This window comes from Narcine bancroftii, chromosome 6 (assembly GCF_036971445.1).
Source record: "Narcine bancroftii isolate sNarBan1 chromosome 6, sNarBan1.hap1, whole genome shotgun sequence".
Taxonomy (NCBI): Eukaryota; Metazoa; Chordata; class Chondrichthyes; order Torpediniformes; family Narcinidae; genus Narcine; species Narcine bancroftii.
Genome location: NC_091474.1, coordinates 252,917,056 through 252,936,066, shown reverse-complemented (window position 1 = coordinate 252,936,066; position 19,011 = coordinate 252,917,056).

The window sequence follows — 19,011 nt, the reverse complement described above, 5'->3', positions numbered from 1 at the left end:
ACTAGCTTTAAAGACCAAGGGCATCCCTGTCCCCTATTGCCAAGAGGTTCTCCCAGAAGCCTTCCACACTACCCAATCCCTCATGTGTACGGCCACCAATGAAACACCTCATGAGGGACTGTTTACATTCCCAGGAGATCGGTGTCAGGAACCACCTTACCTACCTGGGTGGGTCCCCGGGGTCAGTGCTACTCCACAGGCACGTGAGAACACACAAGTTGAGAGGGACCAGCTGCTCCACGCCAACCCACAGTACACCTACGTGGCATTCCTAGATGGGCGCAAGGACATGGTGTCTATCCAGGACCTAGCACATGCGGGAGCATCTGAAACAACCCCCCCTCCCAACCAGCCGACAGGTAGGCCCCAACCCAGCACTCCAGGGCCCAACTTCCCAACCCCCACCACCCCTGCCAACCTGACAGTCGACACACACACACCCCCACCCCACCAGCCCAGCCAAGTACACCCGCTGGACCAACCAGGATGGATCAGCTGAAACCAACGGAGACTGCTGCAGACCCCCAAATGAGAACTTGCCAGTCACCACGCCAAAGACCGCTGAACAGACTGAACTTATGAGGGTCAGCTGACCACACCACTCAGCCTGGGGCAAGAGGGGATGAATGTGGTGAAACCACTATTGTACATATTTGTTATATGTAAATGTCATGACCTTTCCTGGTTGACCCTGCTCTACTGGCCAGCTTGTGACTCCTCCCCCTTCCTTCCACATAAAGGCTGTCACGCTACAAGCCTGCCCCCAGTTCAAGGCCGGGTCAGTGTGAACAACCAACACGGGGATGCTGCCCACCTCTTGTAAATAAAAGCCTCGGCAACTTCCATCTTTGTGTAATTGATGGTGCTCTCGAAATGAATGTTAATGTTGCATGTGCCTTCCTGACTCTCGACTCAACCTGCAAGGGAACCTTTCAAGACCCCATTCCTTCTACCAGGGCATGATCATGAGATACAGGAACAGAAGCAGGCCATTTGGCCCAATGAGTCCACTCTGTCATTCTATCATGAGCTGATCCATTCTCCCACTCAGCCCCATTCCCCTCCCTTCTCCCCATAACTTCTGATACCCTGCCTATTTAGATGCCCATCAATCTCAGGCTGAAGAAATTCCTCTGTTTTAAATGAGTGTCCTTCAATCGTGAAGTTGTGGCCTCTTGTCCGAGACTCCCCGCCATGGGAAACAACTGTGAGAGATAATAGAATATAGGAAGTAAAGCTAGTATGAATGAAATAAGGAAGACCAGACTAGACTAGAGGAAGTTAAGTGCTGAGTAGGGATGAATTCCGATAAGTGTGTGAGGAAGGGTTACGCAAGTATAATAGAATAAGGGTCTTATGGTGATAGAAAGAATTAGCAAGTTCTGCAGAATTAGTAAGTCCTGGGGGTTGAGATGTGTGAATAAGGACAAAGGCAGATCCATGAATAAGGACAATGACATGATGGGACCCAGACAGGATACCCCATGGTTACAGAAACTGCAGGTAGGCAGACCGAATTAGCAAATGCCAAACCAATCCAGGAGGCAGAAGAATGTTAGGGGGGGGTACCTCTACACTGAAATGAACTGTATAAAAGTTGGGTGAGCCCCAGTGTGTGTGTGTGTTCCCAGAGTAAGGGGAAGCACCCAACTTTGCATTGTTGTACAATAAATGTTCTTTGTTCTCAATTTTTGTCTCGAGCGAAATCTGTGAAAGTACCTCTGTTTCTCACACAACTTTGCCACATCTACTCCATCCAGGCTTTTCAACATTCAAAATGCTTTCCCTCATTCTTCTGAACTCCAAGGTGTCCAGTCCAAGAGCCATCAAACATTCCTCATGTGCTAATCCCTTCATTCAATAGACAATAGACAATAGGAGCTGGAGTAGGCCCTTCGGCCCGTCGAGCCAGCACCGCCATTTTACAGATCATGGCTGATCACTACCATCAGTACCCCTTTCCAGCCTTATCCCCATAACCCTTAACTCCTTTGCCCACTAGAGTCTTATCTAACTCTCTTTTGAACATAATCAGCGAATCTGCCTCTACCACCCTCTGTGGCAGAGCATTCCACAGATTCACACTTCTTTGGGTAAAAAAATGTTTTCATTCCAGGAATCATTCTTGTGAATTTCTCTGAACCCTCTCCAACGCCAGCACAACCTTTATAAATAAGGAGCCCAAAACTGTGTCCAGTCCTCCAAGCGAGGCCTTACCTTATGTTGGAATCTAGGGGTGAAAACATTATGAAAGAAATGATTAATTAATAATTTTATATTTACTGCATGGTTCAGGGAAAAAGAGGAATGTGATTAAGTGGCAATCACAGCATGGAGCAAAGTTGGCTGAGCAAAATGGTCTGCTCCCAAATACAGGGAGAGGAAATTCATAAAACGATTTAGGAGGAATGCTCAAACTGAAGGAGGTGGTGAGTAGCACAGGAGACACAGGCCAGACCAGAACAAAGAATGGCCTGGAAGAAACAAAGGGAATGGAAAACCAGTCTAGGAGGAAGATTAAGGCATGAGGAGGTGTTAAAGAGAACAGCAGAAATTGGCCAGACAGACAATAGACAATAGACAATAGGAGCTGGAGTAGGCCATTTGGCCCGTCGGGCCAGCACCGCCATTTTAGATCATGGCTGATCATTACCATTGTGAGAGATGGGAAAATTGATCTAAAATTATGAACATGGAAGAAACTAAAATTCATCAGTTAATGGCTGTAACCAGTACAAACAGGATAAGCTTGGGGGTTAGGATGCAGGAAAGCAGAGTCAGCACGATTAACATAAGAATCTTCTAGTCTTTGTGACAAGACCATAAGACTAAGAAAAGGAGTGGTAAGGTACAATAGAATGTAGGAAGTTGAGGTAGTCTGGATCAGATAAAGGTCTCCTAGCCCTGGACAGAAGTACCAAGTCCTACATATCTAATTAGCTAACCTTACACAGATTTATACATATGAAATTAGCCAACCCTAGATAGAATGAGTCAACTCCGCATACCAAGAGATTGTAGCCCCGAGAATCAGGAAGGTGTGAATAAGGACAATGACATGATGGGACACCGACAGGATACCCCCTGGTCCTCCAAGTGTACTGAAACTGCACGTAGGCAGGAAGGATTACCTATGCCAAACCCATCCAGGGGGCAGAAGAATGTAAGGGGGAGGGCACTCTGATACTGAAATTGACTGTATAAAAGTTGGGTGAGCCCCAGTGTATGTGTGTATTCCCAGGGTAAGGGGAAGCACCCAACTTTGCATTGTTGTAAAATAAATGTTCTTTGTTCTCAATTTTTGTCTCGAGCAATTTCTTTAAAGGTACTTTAATTTCTAACACCATCAGTACCCCTTTCCAGCCTTATCCCCATAACCCTTAACTCCGTTACCCACAAGAGTCTTATCTAACTCTCTTTTGAACATAGTCAGCGAATCTGCCTCTACCACCCTCTGTGGCAGAGCATTCCACAGATTCACACTTCTCTGGGTAAAAAAATGTTTTCTCATCTCCGTCCTAAAGGGCCTACCCTGTATTCTTAAACTATGCCCTCTAGTCCTCGTCTCCCCCATCATTGGGAACAAGTAATCCGACTTCACCCTGTCTATCCCCCTGATGATTTTGTATACCTCAATCATGTCCCCCCTCATCCTTCTAAACTCCAATGGATACAAGTCCAATTTTTCTAGCCTTGCTGCATATGACAACCCCGCCATCCCTGGAACTAACCTTGTAAATCTGCACTGCACACCCTCTATAGCTAGTATGTCCTTCCTCAAGTTTGGAGACCAGAACTGGACGCAATACTCCAGGTGGGGTCTCACCAGGGCCCTGTATAACTGCAGAAGAGTGTCTCTGTTCCTATACTCCAATCCCCTCTTTATGAAAGCCAACATTCCATTTGCCTTCTTCACAGCTTTCTGAACCTGCATGCTAGCCTTCAGTGACCGGTGAACAAGTACACCCAGATCCATTTGCACCTCCCCACTCCCTAGCTTGTCTCCATTTAAATAATACTCAGCTTTCCTATTACTTCCCCCAAAATGAATAACCTCACATTTGTTCACATTGAAATTCATCTTCCATTTAGCCGCCCACTCCTCCAGCCTGTCCAAGTCCCTCTGACAGGAACAGAATGGTGATTAGAAATATCTGGGGATGAATTAATTTCTGATCAACACAACAGGATAGTCTGGCCTGGAGGATTAAGATGGGAGCGCTACACCCCAGATATCTGCAAAACAGGAGATGACTTGTTTAACCCTTATGCAAAAAGATCTAGCAAAGGAAGCCAACTTTTGTTCTGTATGATAATGAAATCTAGCAAAGGAAGCCAACTTTTGTTCTGTATGATAAGGTTGACCTATATAAACTGAACCAACTGGACAAAAGGGGTCAGTCTTGGGGAGTAGCTCACTGTGAACTAACGATTGACCCAGAGCTCTGTTAAGTTTTATTCTTGTGCTGTGTAATAAACTGACTGTTGAACCGAATACCTTCTCCTATCACTTCATTCAAAGAACACGCTGGACTCAGACCACACATAGACTAAATTAAGAGTAAGGTAAAGCCAGAGTCCGACACTTACCAGTGCCTTATAAAGCCTCATCATCAATTCCCTGCTCTTGTATCCTATCCCTCGAGATACGAATGTCAACAATTTATTTGCCTTCTTCACCACTGACATTCACCACCTCAGCTGGCAGCTCATTCCACACCCCCACCCCTCTCTGTCTGAGGAAGTTTCCCCTCATGTTCCCCCTAAACTTTCCCCCTTTCACCCTTACCCCATGTCCTCTGGTTTGTATCTCACCCACCTCAGTGGAAAAAGCCGACCTACACTTACCCTGTCTGTCCCCCTCATCATTTTAAATACCTCGATCAAATCTCTCCTCATTCTTCTATGCTCCAGAGAATAAAGTCCTAACCTGTTGAACCTTTCCCTGTAACTCAGTTCCTGAAGTCTGGCCAACATCCTAGTCAATCTTCTCTGCAATCTTTCCAATTTTGATTTATGAAGGCCAATGTGCCATAAGCTCTCTTTACAACCCTGTCCACCTGTGAGGCCACTTTCAGGGAATTATATATCTATATTCCCAGATTCCTCTGATCTACCCCACTCCTCAGTGCCTGACCATTTACTGTGTATGCCCTTTCTGGGTTTGTTATTCCAAAATGCAACACCTCACACTTGTGCACATTAAACTCCATCTGCCATTTTCCAGCCATTGTCAGCTTTGAAAGCCTTCTTTGTTGTCCAAACACCTCCAACCTTAGCGTGACGATTGTCCTGCTCCTCCTTTATCTGCTCCATGCTTCATTGTACGAGTGACTCAGAATGAGAGTGAGGCCTTTGAGATGATTGGCAGCATCTATGGCTCAAATCTTCTGCAATGCATGAAATTGGGAAGGGTTTGGTCCACTGGGGTTCTGTATGGTGGAACGCTGACTCTTGCTGGGGGTGACATACCTTGTACACGTTTTCAGTGAGAGTTTTAATCATGTTCTGTAAGAAGGAGTTGAAGTTGGAGTGTTGAGGGCTGGCGGCAGAACCTTGGAAACGACTGCTTGACTGTTGCAAAGCAGAAACAGCCTGTGTGGAGCTTGAAAGCGGTGTCCTGGTGTGTGACTTGTGAATGTCTCTCACGGCCTCGCTGACTGTCTTCATGAACCAGTGCAGGGAGAACTGGTACATGCAGTTGAGCTGCGACAATGCGTCTATCACAAAGTAGATATCTTGCCATGGGCAGCTACTTCTGGCGAGCTGCTGTCACTCTCCTCTGAGGGTTCAATGCGCAGTTAGTTGGATCGCTCTGGACATGTCTTTTGACCATTGAAGCGTATCAATGAGGTATTGGTCTTCTATGATATGTCCTGAAGACAAGGAAAAGCCAGGATGCAAATACTCTTGAGGGGCTGAAGGGCTTGTACTGTGCTGTAATGTTCTATGTTCTAATGATGCTATTAGCCTTCTGTATTAATGATGTAGCTGCATGGTTCCTACTTTTACAGATGTCGTGTAATTCGTGGTGTCGAGGAGAGTGAAGAAGATGGTCTAAGGTTACAATAGGATCCAAAGGAACCAGGAAAGTGGGCAAAGGATCAGATTGAGTTGAGGGACAGGGAGATTATGGTGCAACTGTACAAGGTACTGGAGAGGTGGCATTTGGAGTACTGAGGAGGTTCACCAGGTTGATTCTAGAAATGAGGGGGTTTAGCCTATGAGGAGAGATTGAGTTGTCTGAGAATTTAGAAGCAAGAGAGGGCTTTTATAGAAATGTATAAAATTTTGAAAGGCATAGATAAGATAGAGGTAGGGAAGTTGTTTCCATTGGCAAGTGAAACCAGAACTAGGGGACATAGCCTCAGGATTCAGGGTAGTAGGTAGTAGATTTTCAGGGTAGTAGATTTAGGACGAGGATGAGGAGGAGCCGCTTTTCCCAGAGGGAAATTTGCTGCCCATTGAAGCAGTGAAGGTGTCCTCAAGGTTGGATAGATTTTTACATCGTAGGGGAATTATGGGGAAAAGGCAGGTGGTTGGAGATGAGCCAATCAGCAGATCAGGCAGGATTTCATTGAATGGTGGAGCAGGCTTGAAGGGGCCTACTCCTGCCCTTATTTCTTGCCTTGTTAATGATGCCTTTAAGGGAAGTTGAATGAGGTGAGGATGTAGGAGGTGAACAGCTGCACAGGGTGGTGAAGAAGGTGTGTGGTACACTTGCCTTCATCAGTCAGGCCACTGTGTACAGGAGCTGGGATGTCCTATTACCAAGGTACAAAATGTTGGCTGGTACAGTTCTGGATGCCAGGCTACTGGAAAGAGGAGCAGGAGGAGGCCATTTGGCCCATTGAGCCTGCTCCATCATTCAACAAGATCATGGCTAATTCACCTACCTGCTCGCTACCTATCACCCTGAATTCCCAATGTTGCAAAGATTTTCAAACTTAAGGCCAGAGGGTAGGCTGAAAGGATACAACTCTCCCTTCATAGTTATATTCTCTTCTTCAGTCTCGAGATATTTATATGCATTGGATGCTAAAAAAATGGGGGTGTTGCTGTAAAGATAGTGGTGTTTGTGGTGTGGGCCCAGGAGAGCAGGGAGCAGAGACATAGAGCTGCTCCACAGAGTTCAATGCCTGATTCTAATGCCAGTAGTTCCTTACAGGCTTTAAACAGCCTGTAAAGGAGCCAATGGTGTTTGGAAGTAAAATCCTGCTATCGTGGGGTCTGGATCCAAGATGGCGGCACCTGTGGTCACAGCGGCCATGAGGGATTGTAGACTCCAGGGAAGCAGCAATGCAGCAGTGCAGGGCACCAGAAATGTGGTGAATACCCCCCCCCCACCTCCACCGCTGAGATGGAGAAGCAGAGGAGGCAATCCTACGGGACGGTGTCCATGGCAGTGAACCAGTGAGGGGATCAGCGGCTGAGGGACCCACACAGGCTGTGGATGACTTACAGTCGGAGGACTCACATGGGCTGCGGGCTGCTAGACACTGGCTCATGGGAACTAGGTATCAGAGCTGGGATTTTAGAGGGGGCTGAAGGAAAGAAGGGCTCCCAAAGGCCCTTGGGTGCTGAGGACTTCCTGATCATGTCAGAGGTTTGGACCTAGAGCATGGGTTGCCGATGAATCATTCAGGAGTCTGCGAGGCTGCAGAGGCTGCGGGTGCACTGGAGGTGGTTCCTCGGACACTCAGTGAGTCTGAAGGAACTCTCCTTTGCTTCTCCTTCTCTTATTGTTCGGGGCGCCGGGCAATGCTCATGGTGCTTTTTTGCCTTTCGGCAGGCAAATGTTAAAGAATATCATGTACATTACATGTATTATTATGTGACAAAACAAGGAGCCTTGATCCTTGAGATATTTAGTACAGTCACTTGTCTCTTAACATCCACAATGGGTTCTGTGAAATAGAACGTTATGAGAGTTGGACGTTGTGTGAACACCATGTTATATACTTAGCAAAGTATATGGGATACTGTACTTTACCTGTATTGACCTGTAATATTTTAAAAAAATTAAACAGAGAGATAATGGTACAACGCTCAAGAGTTGCGATTGGATGGTGCAGCCTACAATTCAAAGCGTACATTGTCATATGGTCAACTTTTATTTGTAAGTAGGGAAGATTCACAGTGAAATAATGATAGTAAGTCCAGTGCAGTCCAGTCCAGACATAACCCAGTAACATAGGCTTTATTATTGACTATCAACACATATATATTATAGGTTATATCCATACCTGGCAGCACAATTACTTTGTATACGAGATACATGTGTTGAGTGCAGGAAGCTGTTGTGTTTGCTACGTCTGGTTACGTCCACTATGTCCCATTCTCCAATCAGGATTTCTGAACTCTATTATAACCTTATGGGACGACAGACGTATATGGGGTTGGACGTTGCCTGAACGGACATTATACAGTGCATGACTTTATTGTGGTTGGTTCATCTTCCCATGTGTTTACCTGCAGCATATAAGAATTTTGGTGCATGTGTACATTGTACAATGTGCAGAGACTTGGACAAGACAGCAAAACTTTAGGATTGAAGGGCATTCACTGAACAGAGATACGGAGGGATTTCTTCAGCCAGAGGCTGGTAAATCTGTGGAATTTGTTGCCACAGCAGTTGTGGAGGCTGGGTCATTGGTGGATTTAAGGGGGGGATTGAGAGGTTCTTGATTAGCCAAGGCATGAAAGATTATGGGGAGATTGGGCAGTGGAGCTGAGTGGGAAAATGGATCAGGTTGTGATTAAATGGTGGGGCAGACTCGATATTCTGAATGGCCTATTTCTGCTTATTATGTCATAGTTTTATGGATGCGAGTTAAGGGTGAAAGGGGAAACATGGAGGGAACACAGTGGGGTGGGGGGAGCTCTTCACACACAGAGAGTGGTGGGGGGAATGTGGAACGAACTGCTAGCTAACATGGTGAATTCAGGATCCATTTTAACATTTAAGAAAAATTTGGATCGATATATGGATGGGAGAGGTATGGAGGGATGTGGACTGGGTGCAGGTCAGTGGGATTGCAGATTAATAGTTTGGCACAGACGAGAAGAAGCTTGTTTCTGCTGTGACAGAGTATTTAGAGGTGGTTTGGGAGGAACTGTTAAAGCAGGTTGCACACACACATTTTAAAACACAGAATTTTTGAAGAATGCTTTTTGCAGGAAGCAACAAAGTATCAGTATGCAGCTTGGCTGGGAGAGCATGTAATTATTGCAGGCAGAGGGAGAACGGTTTTGCTCTCAAAGAGGGAGGGAGTGAATCATAGAGGAGAGACACAGAAATCAGTTACAGAAGGACAAGCTGGCAAACTTTGGAAGGCTGCCTGGTTGAAGGAGAAGACTGGTGGTCTGAAAGGTGACCTGAAAGAAAGAGGATCATCTGGAGAACCCTGAAGGGGGGAAGTTTTGTCAGCAAGACTGATTGAGAAGGAATCAGTTGCGGATGTCCTGGAAAAGGAATCTCTCTCTGAAAACCAGCAGGAAACCTCCTGAGTGGTAACCATTTGCCTGTTAAACACCAAAGCCTGGTGAACTTTGTTAATGTTAACTTTGTGCACAGTACAAGAATTGCCTGCAACCAGTGAGATTGGACTATGATCCAAAGAACTTTTCTAATCTTAAATATACTTTATTACACACACCTGCGCTTGGTATTAGAGGGGGGATTAAGTAGTTAGGTTAAGAAAGTAGGTTAAGTAATAAATTAAAGTTTAATTCTGTTTTCTTGTTCAATTATAATTAAAAACTACTTGTGTTTAAGTAACCCTGTGTTGTGGTGCATATCTATTGCTGCTGGGTTTTGGGGTCCTCTGGACTCCGTAACACTGTGCTGATATGTTCTGTAGTTCTATGGGTCTAAAAGGCTCATAAGGACGTTGAGTGAGTTGGAAGCTTGTTGTAAAGAGAAACTGGATCTCATGGGCCTGTTTTCCATGGACCTAAAGAAGTTGATGCTTGTATGTAGAATCAGCAATATAATACTCGCAGCAACATCAAGGATCCACACTGGATTCAAGGATTCTCGCTGCTGCCATCAGGAAAGAGGTGTAGGTGCCACAAGACTCGCACTCCCAGGTTCAGGAACAGCTGTTCCCCCTCCACCATCAGGCTCCTCAACAAAAAAACTCAATCAGGGACTCATATGAGGACATATTGAGACCATAAGATATAGGAGGAGAAGTTGGCCTACTGGCTCATTGAATCCGCCCCACCGTTCTCTCAGGATCTGATCCATTATTTTGCTCATTATTTATTACTGAATATTTATAATTCTGTATTTGCTCAGTCTGCCTGTTGTTCTTCCTTTTGTTTATGTTTCTTTCTTTCTTTGAATAGTTTTCAGTTAGTAGGACTTAGAAATTCTGCCTGGCCCACAAGAAAAAGAATCTCAGGGTTGTATGTGATTTAATGTAAGTGTTAAAAAAGCTAAACGTAAATATAGACACACAGCATGGTAACAGGCCCTCTGAACCCATGCCGCCCAATTGCATCCAATTGACCTACAAACCACCCCTGTGTGGGAAGGAACTGGAGCACCAGGAGGAAACCCACGAAGACACAGGGAGAATGTACAAATTTCTTACAGATAGTGGCAGATTCGAACGTAGGTCACTGGCGCTGTAACAGTGTGGTCGCTAACCGTTACACTGACAATAACTTTGAACTACGAACATTGAACTTTACATAAAGCAATGAGAGTCCTAGCTAGGGCAAAAAGCTGATCTGTTCCCCAGGTCAGGGTGTCTGTTAAGCCGAGAGGGTGAATGATCACACACAGCTCGCCCTTCTTACCCGCGGATGTCTGTAGCAAGGATAGTGTCTTGTCCTCCAGCTCCTGCAGGGCGTTGAGGTCTTGGGCAATAAATATTCTGCATCAGCTGACAAAGCTGCTCCTCCAGCTCGAGGTGCTCTTGTCTCACCACCCCCGACAGCAGCTGCTCCTGCAGCCCCTCCAACGACACCGTGAAGTTTATCAGGGTGACCAGGATGCAGACGGCTGGTAGGAAGCTAGGGTTGGACATTCGAGTGGTCATGTACAACCTGCAAAGACATTGTAAACCTAGTGAGTATGCTCAGTAAGCTGATTGTCAACGAGGAGGGGGGAAAACCAGAGATGTACAATCTAGTTATCATCGAGCATCAGAAGTGGGGAGGGTGAGCACATTTAAATTCCTGGGAGTAACTACCTTGGAGAACCTTTCCTAGATATAGGTAAGATGGACACCCAGGACCTTCTACCCAGGGCGGGAATTGCAAACACCAGGGGAGATGTGTACAAAATGAGAAGTTTAGGGGAGACATTGCAGAGTTGTGGGGGCTTGGAATGCCTTGCCTGGGTTTGGCTGGCAGAACTTTACATAAGTGTCACATTTATTCTTTAAGTTATATGTGATTTTTTTTCCCCCATAGGTTTACAGCTGTTCATTTCTGCTGCCCATCGTGCTATAAGTAGAGGGGAGTCGGACGTCCAAGTGATTGAGATACATTTTCTCGCTTCCACCAGTGCTATTTTTATAGATGAGATTTGATATTTGGTCAATTTGTCGCTTATTTCCATGAAATCACCTAATAGATACAGCTCCGGGTCGCCCGTGAAGGCCACTCCTGTTATCCTGGAGTTTCTTGCCAAAATGGCCTCACTTTCATGCACGACCACATGGCATATAGAAAAGTTCCTGTCCCAATCCCACATCTGAAACACGTCTCTGATATTTCTGCTTTTGATCTGTGTAACTTTTGTGGGGTAAATTAACTTGGTTTCCAACTGTCCAGACAATGTGTTACCATTAGTATCGTCTGGCACCCCTGACAATATGAGAGAAAGAGAAGCAAAAGAGAGACCCTTTCAGCACCTCCCACGGACTCTGCAGCCACAAAGACTCCTGATTGATCCATAGGCAACCTGAGCTCCAGATCCAAACCACCAACACGATCAGAAAGCCTTCAGCACCCAGGATCTTCTGGAGCCCTTCTTGTCCTCAGCACCCTCTCGTACCTTGTTCCCATGAGCCAGTCTCCAGCAGCCCATTTCCTGTAGGGTTCCCTTGACTGCAAGTTGCCCGCAGTCTTTGTGGGTTTCTTAGCCACTGAGCCCGGCACTGGTCCACTGCTGTGGACACCATCCTGTAGGGTCAACTCCTCCTCAAAAGGTTGGGGGGGGGGAGGTGTTCTACATGTTTATGGTGCCCTGCACCGACCGGTCCATTTCTCCTCTGGACTTTTCAATCCCCTGTGGCCGCTGCCAAGCACAGGCACTGCTGTCTTGGGCCCAGATCTTGTGGTCGCGGGATTTTAAAATAAATCACCGTCAGTTCCTGCAACAAGCCGTTTAAAGCAGGCTCTTCCCACTGAAGTTGGATAATGAGACAAGAATGAGTGAAAACGGATTTAAGGGTGAGAGGTGAAATATTTCAGGGCAACAATCGGCGGCAACTTCTTCACTTAGTGGGTGGTGAGAGTGTGGAACAGGCTCCCAGCAGGAGGTAGGGAATGCAAGATTGATTTTGAAATTTCTGAGGTTTGGGCAGGTATGTGATTGGGAGGGGTATGGAGGGCTGTGGTCTGGCTGGAGGCTGATGGAATGAGACAGCACAGACTAGATGGGCTGAAGGACCTTTTTCTGTACTGCAATGTTCCATGGTAACATAGACATTTGAATAAGAGGGATTAGAGAGATATATATAGCACGTAAAAGCAGAGTTCTTGTTCAATTTGGGCATTGTGGTCAGTGCAGACATCCAGGTATTTTATGCTGTACAATTTTACGTGATTCCCAGCCTCTGCCGGACCTTGACAGAACCACATATTATCTCTCTTAATGTGAATAAGTCTCTGAGCAACAACCAAGCAGAAAATTAAGGGACATACCAGCCATTTAAGATTGATGACATTGAAAAATCCGCTGAGGTCCAGGAATTGCCGGATCAGTTCCAGCGGAGGTTGTGCCCCATATTTTTCAATGACTGGAAAGTTCAGGTCATCAACAAAGACAATCAGCTAGCAGAGACACAGAGCATTGTTCAGCTGGTGGGAGTCTGGACACATCAACCGGGAACATCCCGAGTACACACCAGCCGGGAACACCCCGAGTACACACCAGCCGGGAACATCCCGTGTACACACCAGCCGGGAACACCCCGAGTACACACCAGCCGGGAACACCCCGAGTACACACCAGCCGGGAACACCCCGTGTACACACCAGCCGGGAACACCCCGAGTACACACCAGCCGGGAACACCCCGAGTACACACCAGCCGGGAACACCCCGAGTACACACCAGCCGGGAACACCCCGAGTACACACCAGCCGGGAACATCCCGTGTACACACCAGCCGGGAACACCCCGAGTACACACCAGCCGGGAACACCCCGAGTACACACCAGCCGGGAACACCCCGAGTACACACCAGCCGGGAACACCCCGTGTACACACCAGCCGGGAACACCCCGAGTACACACCAGCCGGGCACACCCCGAGTACACACCAGCCGGGAACACCCCGAGTACACACCAGCCGGGAACACCCCGAGTACACACCAGCCGGGAACATCCCGTGTACACACCAGCCGGGAACACCCCGAGTACACACCAGCCGGGAACACCCCGAGTACACACCAGCCGGGAACACCCCGAGTACACACCAGCCGGGAACATCCCGAGTACACACCAGCCGGGCACACCCCTAGTACACACCAGCCGGGCACACCCCGAGTACACACCAGCCGGGAACATCCCGAGTACACACCAGCCGGGAACATCCCGAGTACACACCAGCCGGGCACACCCCGAGTACACACCAGCCGGGCACACCCCGAGTACACACCAGCCGGGAACATCCCGAGTACACACCAGCCGGGCACACCCCGAGTACATACCAGCCGGGAACACCCTGAGTACACACCCATTTGGAACATTCCGAGTACGCACCGTTCGGGAACTCCTCGAGTTGTACGAGGCCTTGGTGTACTGCACACACTTTTATTCTCACCATCTGATGGTTTACCACACTGATCCCTGGGATGGTGGGATTGACAGATGTAGAAAGTCCAAGGTTATAATTGCTAACATTTTAAAAACGAGAGGGGAACTTCTTGAAACATATGATATTCTGGCAGGGTTCTGCAGGTTGGACACTAGAAGAATGTTTCTGATTTTGGAGAATTTCAGAAGAAGGGGTGACAGTTCAAGGTTGAGGGTGAAGCCATTTAGGACTGAGATGAGGGGAACCCTCTTCACTCAGAGTTGTGCACGTGTGCAACTCCCTGCCGCAGAATGTTGTTGAGGGTTAGTGCATTGGATCTATTCAAAGAGGTTGGATGTGGCCTTGTGGCTGAATGATTAAGGGTTCTAGAGAGAAAGCTGGAATGAGCAACTGAAATTCCATGATTTGCCATGATTGGAACAGGCTCAGAGGGTTGAATGATATAATCCTGCCCTTGTTTTATCTGTTTCAGGGTAAGTGAAAAGTACTACCTTTCTGTGCTCTGCAAAGTAAAAGCCTGCACTAAATCTCCAGAGGACCATGTCTTTCCCCTTGTCACCATCTGGGCTGTGGGTTGTCACTGATGTACAGAGGTGGAGAGTTCACTCAGTCTCCGACCCCAATACATTGACCTTTCTGTTCCTCTCTGGCCTTTGCCTGTCTCCCCTTCTCTTCACCAGGTTCCTCAGGATCTGAGCCTGGGTTCGAGCTGAAGTTATCCAGCTGCTCAGCAGTATGGTGGCTGACGACCTCCTTGTGGTTGGAGCTAATCGTGGTGTCTGTGGGAATGCTGGGCTTCTTTGCCAGTTCTGTACACAGTCCTCTGCAAACTGATCAGCATAGGAGAGGGAGGAATGTGCAGAATTTCTGGGCTGACAAACTCAACCATCACAAGACCATGAGATATAGGAGCAGAAATAGGCCAGTCAAATCTGCCCCATCATTCCACTCCCCGCCTTCTCCCTATAACCTTTGATGCCCTGGCCAATCAAGAATCCATCAATATCTGCCTTAAATACACCCAATGACCCGGCCTCCACAACTGCCTGTGGCTACAAATACCACAGATTTACCACCCTCTGGCTAAAGAAATTCCTCTGCATCTGTTTTATAATCGGACGCCTTTCAATCCTGAAGTTACACCCTCTTGTCCTAGATTCTCCCACCATGGGAAATAATCTTTCTACATCTACCATGTCCATGCCTTTCAACGTTCAAAATACTTCAGTGAGATCCCCCTCATTTTCTTAAATTCCAACGAGTACAGGCCAAGAGATGTCGAACCTCCATGTGCTAAATGTAAGGGGAGTAAAACACAAAAGTCTGCAGACCCTGTGTTTGAAGTAAAAACACAAAGCTGAAGAAACTCAGCAGGTCAAACAGTATCCTTTACATAGCAAAGATAAAGATACATAAGCAACGTTTTGTACTTGAGTCCCTCATTAAAGTACAAGCAAAATGTGGGTAGGCATCTAAACAAAATGATGGGGGAATGGGGTAGAGGAGGAGCATGGTCCCACAGGCAGGTGTAATCGCTGGATAAGTGAGGGAGCAAACAAGGGGAAGGGGGGATGGGTCTATGAATGGAGAGTACAGCGACAACTTTCCATTATAGTTGCTTGGATGCTAAAAGAATCTTGCTGTCTATACTTGTTCAAACAAATCCGTACAAAAGTTAAATTGAGTTTTCCAAAGTTTATTAAGCAATATCAAACATTGTTAATGTTATTATAAGTTGTTAAAACATTGTTACAAGTTGTTAAACAGTCAATAGAAAATGTTGGAAGAAGCTTTTACCATCCATTTTGAAGAACAAACGAAACTGAAAATTCTTACCTCGCAAGCAAGTAGAAAACTAGTCATGACCCTGAAGCAAAGATGTTGCTAGGAGACAGCATAAAATATGTTAAAGAAAAAAACCCCACAAACAAACAAGTGGTTAGCTCAAAACACATTTTAACCCCTGCAATACCAGCCCCTAATTAATTATGCTTAAAAATAATAATTACCATCATAAAGAAAAAAAAATCAAACATAGTATATATAATAGTATACATCGGTTATAGGGGTGTATGGGGTGTCTATAGAGAGTTAGCACCTCTGGTGGGAAGGCCTGCCATGTCCTTTTTGGGCAGCTCATTCATCTTTGTTCTTCACCTGGTGATCAGTTCTAACTTGTGGCTCCAGGTAGCTATAGCAAGTGCAGTGGCCACACCCTGGTAAACCGTCTTGGCAGACAGGCTAAACCAGGTGAGGGTAGCTGATGAACCTTTGACCCTCAGTGAGGTAGGGGTTCTGTCTATCCCAATTTGGCCCCTGGTGGATTGAGTGGAAGAGACCAATTAATGGTCCAACGGTCAAGAAGACAGGCCTAGCAGGTGTTGTGGAGCACTCAGAGCATGACAAGACACTTAGATGTCCTGGTCATCCATTGCAGCAAGAGAATCTCCAGCCATAATGGTTGTCTGCACCATTGGGTCAAGGTCTCTTCTGTCGAGAAAGTTGGATCACCCCTGTGCACTGGCTGTTCCACTTAAAACTCCATCACACAAAGGTTTCTGTTGTGTGATACAGATGAACTGCACGACAGTATGTCTTCTTCAAATCGAAGGACAACCAAAACGATATCGGTTAAAATCCTAAAGGAAGTAAAAGTCAATTATAAAAAATTCTGCCTCTTAAAAGTCAGATATTGGTAATCGGTCTGATCAGAAAGCCAGCTTTAGTCTTGATCTGAGCAAAGAAGTTATTCCTGATGGTGCTTATAGCTTGAGAGCTAAACTGTTCCATATTGTCCTCAGCACACTTTCTAAGGCAAAATTCACACAACTTGCAGATGAAGTCACTCCAAATAGATGCCATCATTCTGTATTCCACCATATTCTGACTGTAGTCTCCATCAGGCCACCAAAGGAACCATAACAAGATTATGTCCGGTCTGTCTGAGTGCAGTTGGTTGTTCTAAGAAGATCATGTGGTTTTCTCTGAGAGGGAGAGAGAGAGAGAGAGAATTCAGTTCTACAGTTCAGCAGCTGCAGCTGGAGCTGGAACAGGACAAGCTGGTGAGCTTGTGGAAAACCCCCATTTTAAAGATGAGTTGTGAATTCTTAGTTCAACCTGGTCAAAGCCCTTGTGGTCCATACAAGGGGAGATGGCTGGCTGTATGTTTCAAATGAAATAAGAGAAACAGAAAAGGAACTCTGTGATGACCTGAAAGAAAAAGGTCCTCAAAGGACAAGCGGCAGTTACTCCAAACTGTTTTCCAAACTTGCAATAAAAACACAGAAGAAATCCCTAAGTACGGCTTACCATTTCTGATGGCCTTGATGCTGTTGACAATCATGCTTCCATGAGTTCAAAATGTATACCTAAAATGGATGAGGGGGGGGGTGGGGGGGTGGCTTGGGAGGATGGAGGGGGGGGGAGAAAAACTCACTGTATATGTGTGAAAAAGAAAAAGTGTATATCATGGCTAATGTGATTTATGGTGTGACAAATAAAAAAATTTAAAAAAAAAATGCTCTAAACAGAGCCCAATCAATCTAATACAAGTTCCCAATCCAATTTCCAACTTTCTATTGACTTAATTGTAGCAACAATTTTCTATTATAGTCTCTTGTTTAAACAAATTTATACTAAAGTTGAGTTGAGTTTTCCAAAGTTAATTAATGATATTAAACATTGTTAACATTATTATAAGTTGTTAAAATGTTGTTACAAGTTGTTAAATGGTCAATAGAAAATGTTAGAAGCTATTACTATCCACAAAAAAAGAAGCTGAAAAATCTTATCTCCCAAGCAAGCCAAGAAAACTAGTAATGATGCTGAAGCAAAGATGTTGTGAGGAGACAACATAAAAATGTGAAACACAAAAAAAAACCACAGACAAATGGCAAGCATGGAACACATTTTAACCCCTAGAGAGAGAGAAGGGGTTGGAGAGCTAGAGGAAAGAAGTCAGGGGGATAGGGAAGAGAGGGAGAACATGGAGTTGGCTTGCAGAAACTGGAGAAGTTGATGCCAATGCCATCCAGTTAGAAAGTTCCCAGATGGAAAATTAGGTGTTGCTCCTCCAATTAACAGGTGGCCTTGGTTTGGCAGCGCATAAGGCCATGGACAGACGCGTCAGTGCAGGAGAGGGGTGCAGAATTGAAGTGGCTGGCCATTGGGAGATCCCTGTTGTTGCTGCCATATGCCCTGTTCATGGATTCAAACCCAGTGAAGATGGACATCAGTTTAAAAGGCAACAGAGCACTTTGTGATCTGCCCTTTCAGTGTTTGTGCATGGATTCAGTCTTGTCGTTCAGAGTTATTTGTAATCGGGGCCCAAGATGGCAGTAAATGTGCAACATTTCTGGAGAAACTCAGCAGATCCTGTAGAGACTAGAGGAAGCAAAGATAAATAACCAATGTTTCAGGCCTGAGCCCTTTGCTAAAGTCTGAACAAAATGAAGGCAGATTCCTGAATAAAAAGGCAGGGCACAGGCCTACAGCCAAGAGGCTATAAATGGACATAGATAGGAAGGCAGGATATAAAGGCTGAGAATGGATTTGGTGAGCGTGGGAGCTCAGTGAATGCAGAGGTGGAGGAAAGGAGACAGAGGGAAAGGGACAGAGGGACATTCAAAGGTGAAATTTTGAGAGTACAGTGTTTGTATGTTCCTGTCAGGATTAAGGTTTTTGAGGGATATTGGGGATCTGGTTCAGAAGAAGAGAGAGGAGTAGAACAGGTAGAGGCAACACAGAGCAAATGAGGGACTCGAGGAGTGTAAAAAATGCAAGAAACACCTCAAGAAAGAAATCAGGAAGGGTAAAAGAAAACACGAGGTGGCTTTGCCATACAATTTGAAGGAAAATCCTAAGAGTTTCTACATGTATATTAAGAGCAAAAGGATAGTCAGGTACAAAATTGGTCCCCTCGAAGACCAGAGTGGTCGGCTTTGCATGGAGCCAAAAGAGATGGGGGATATCTTAAATGGTACAGGTAGAGGTACAGGGAAAAGTAAACGA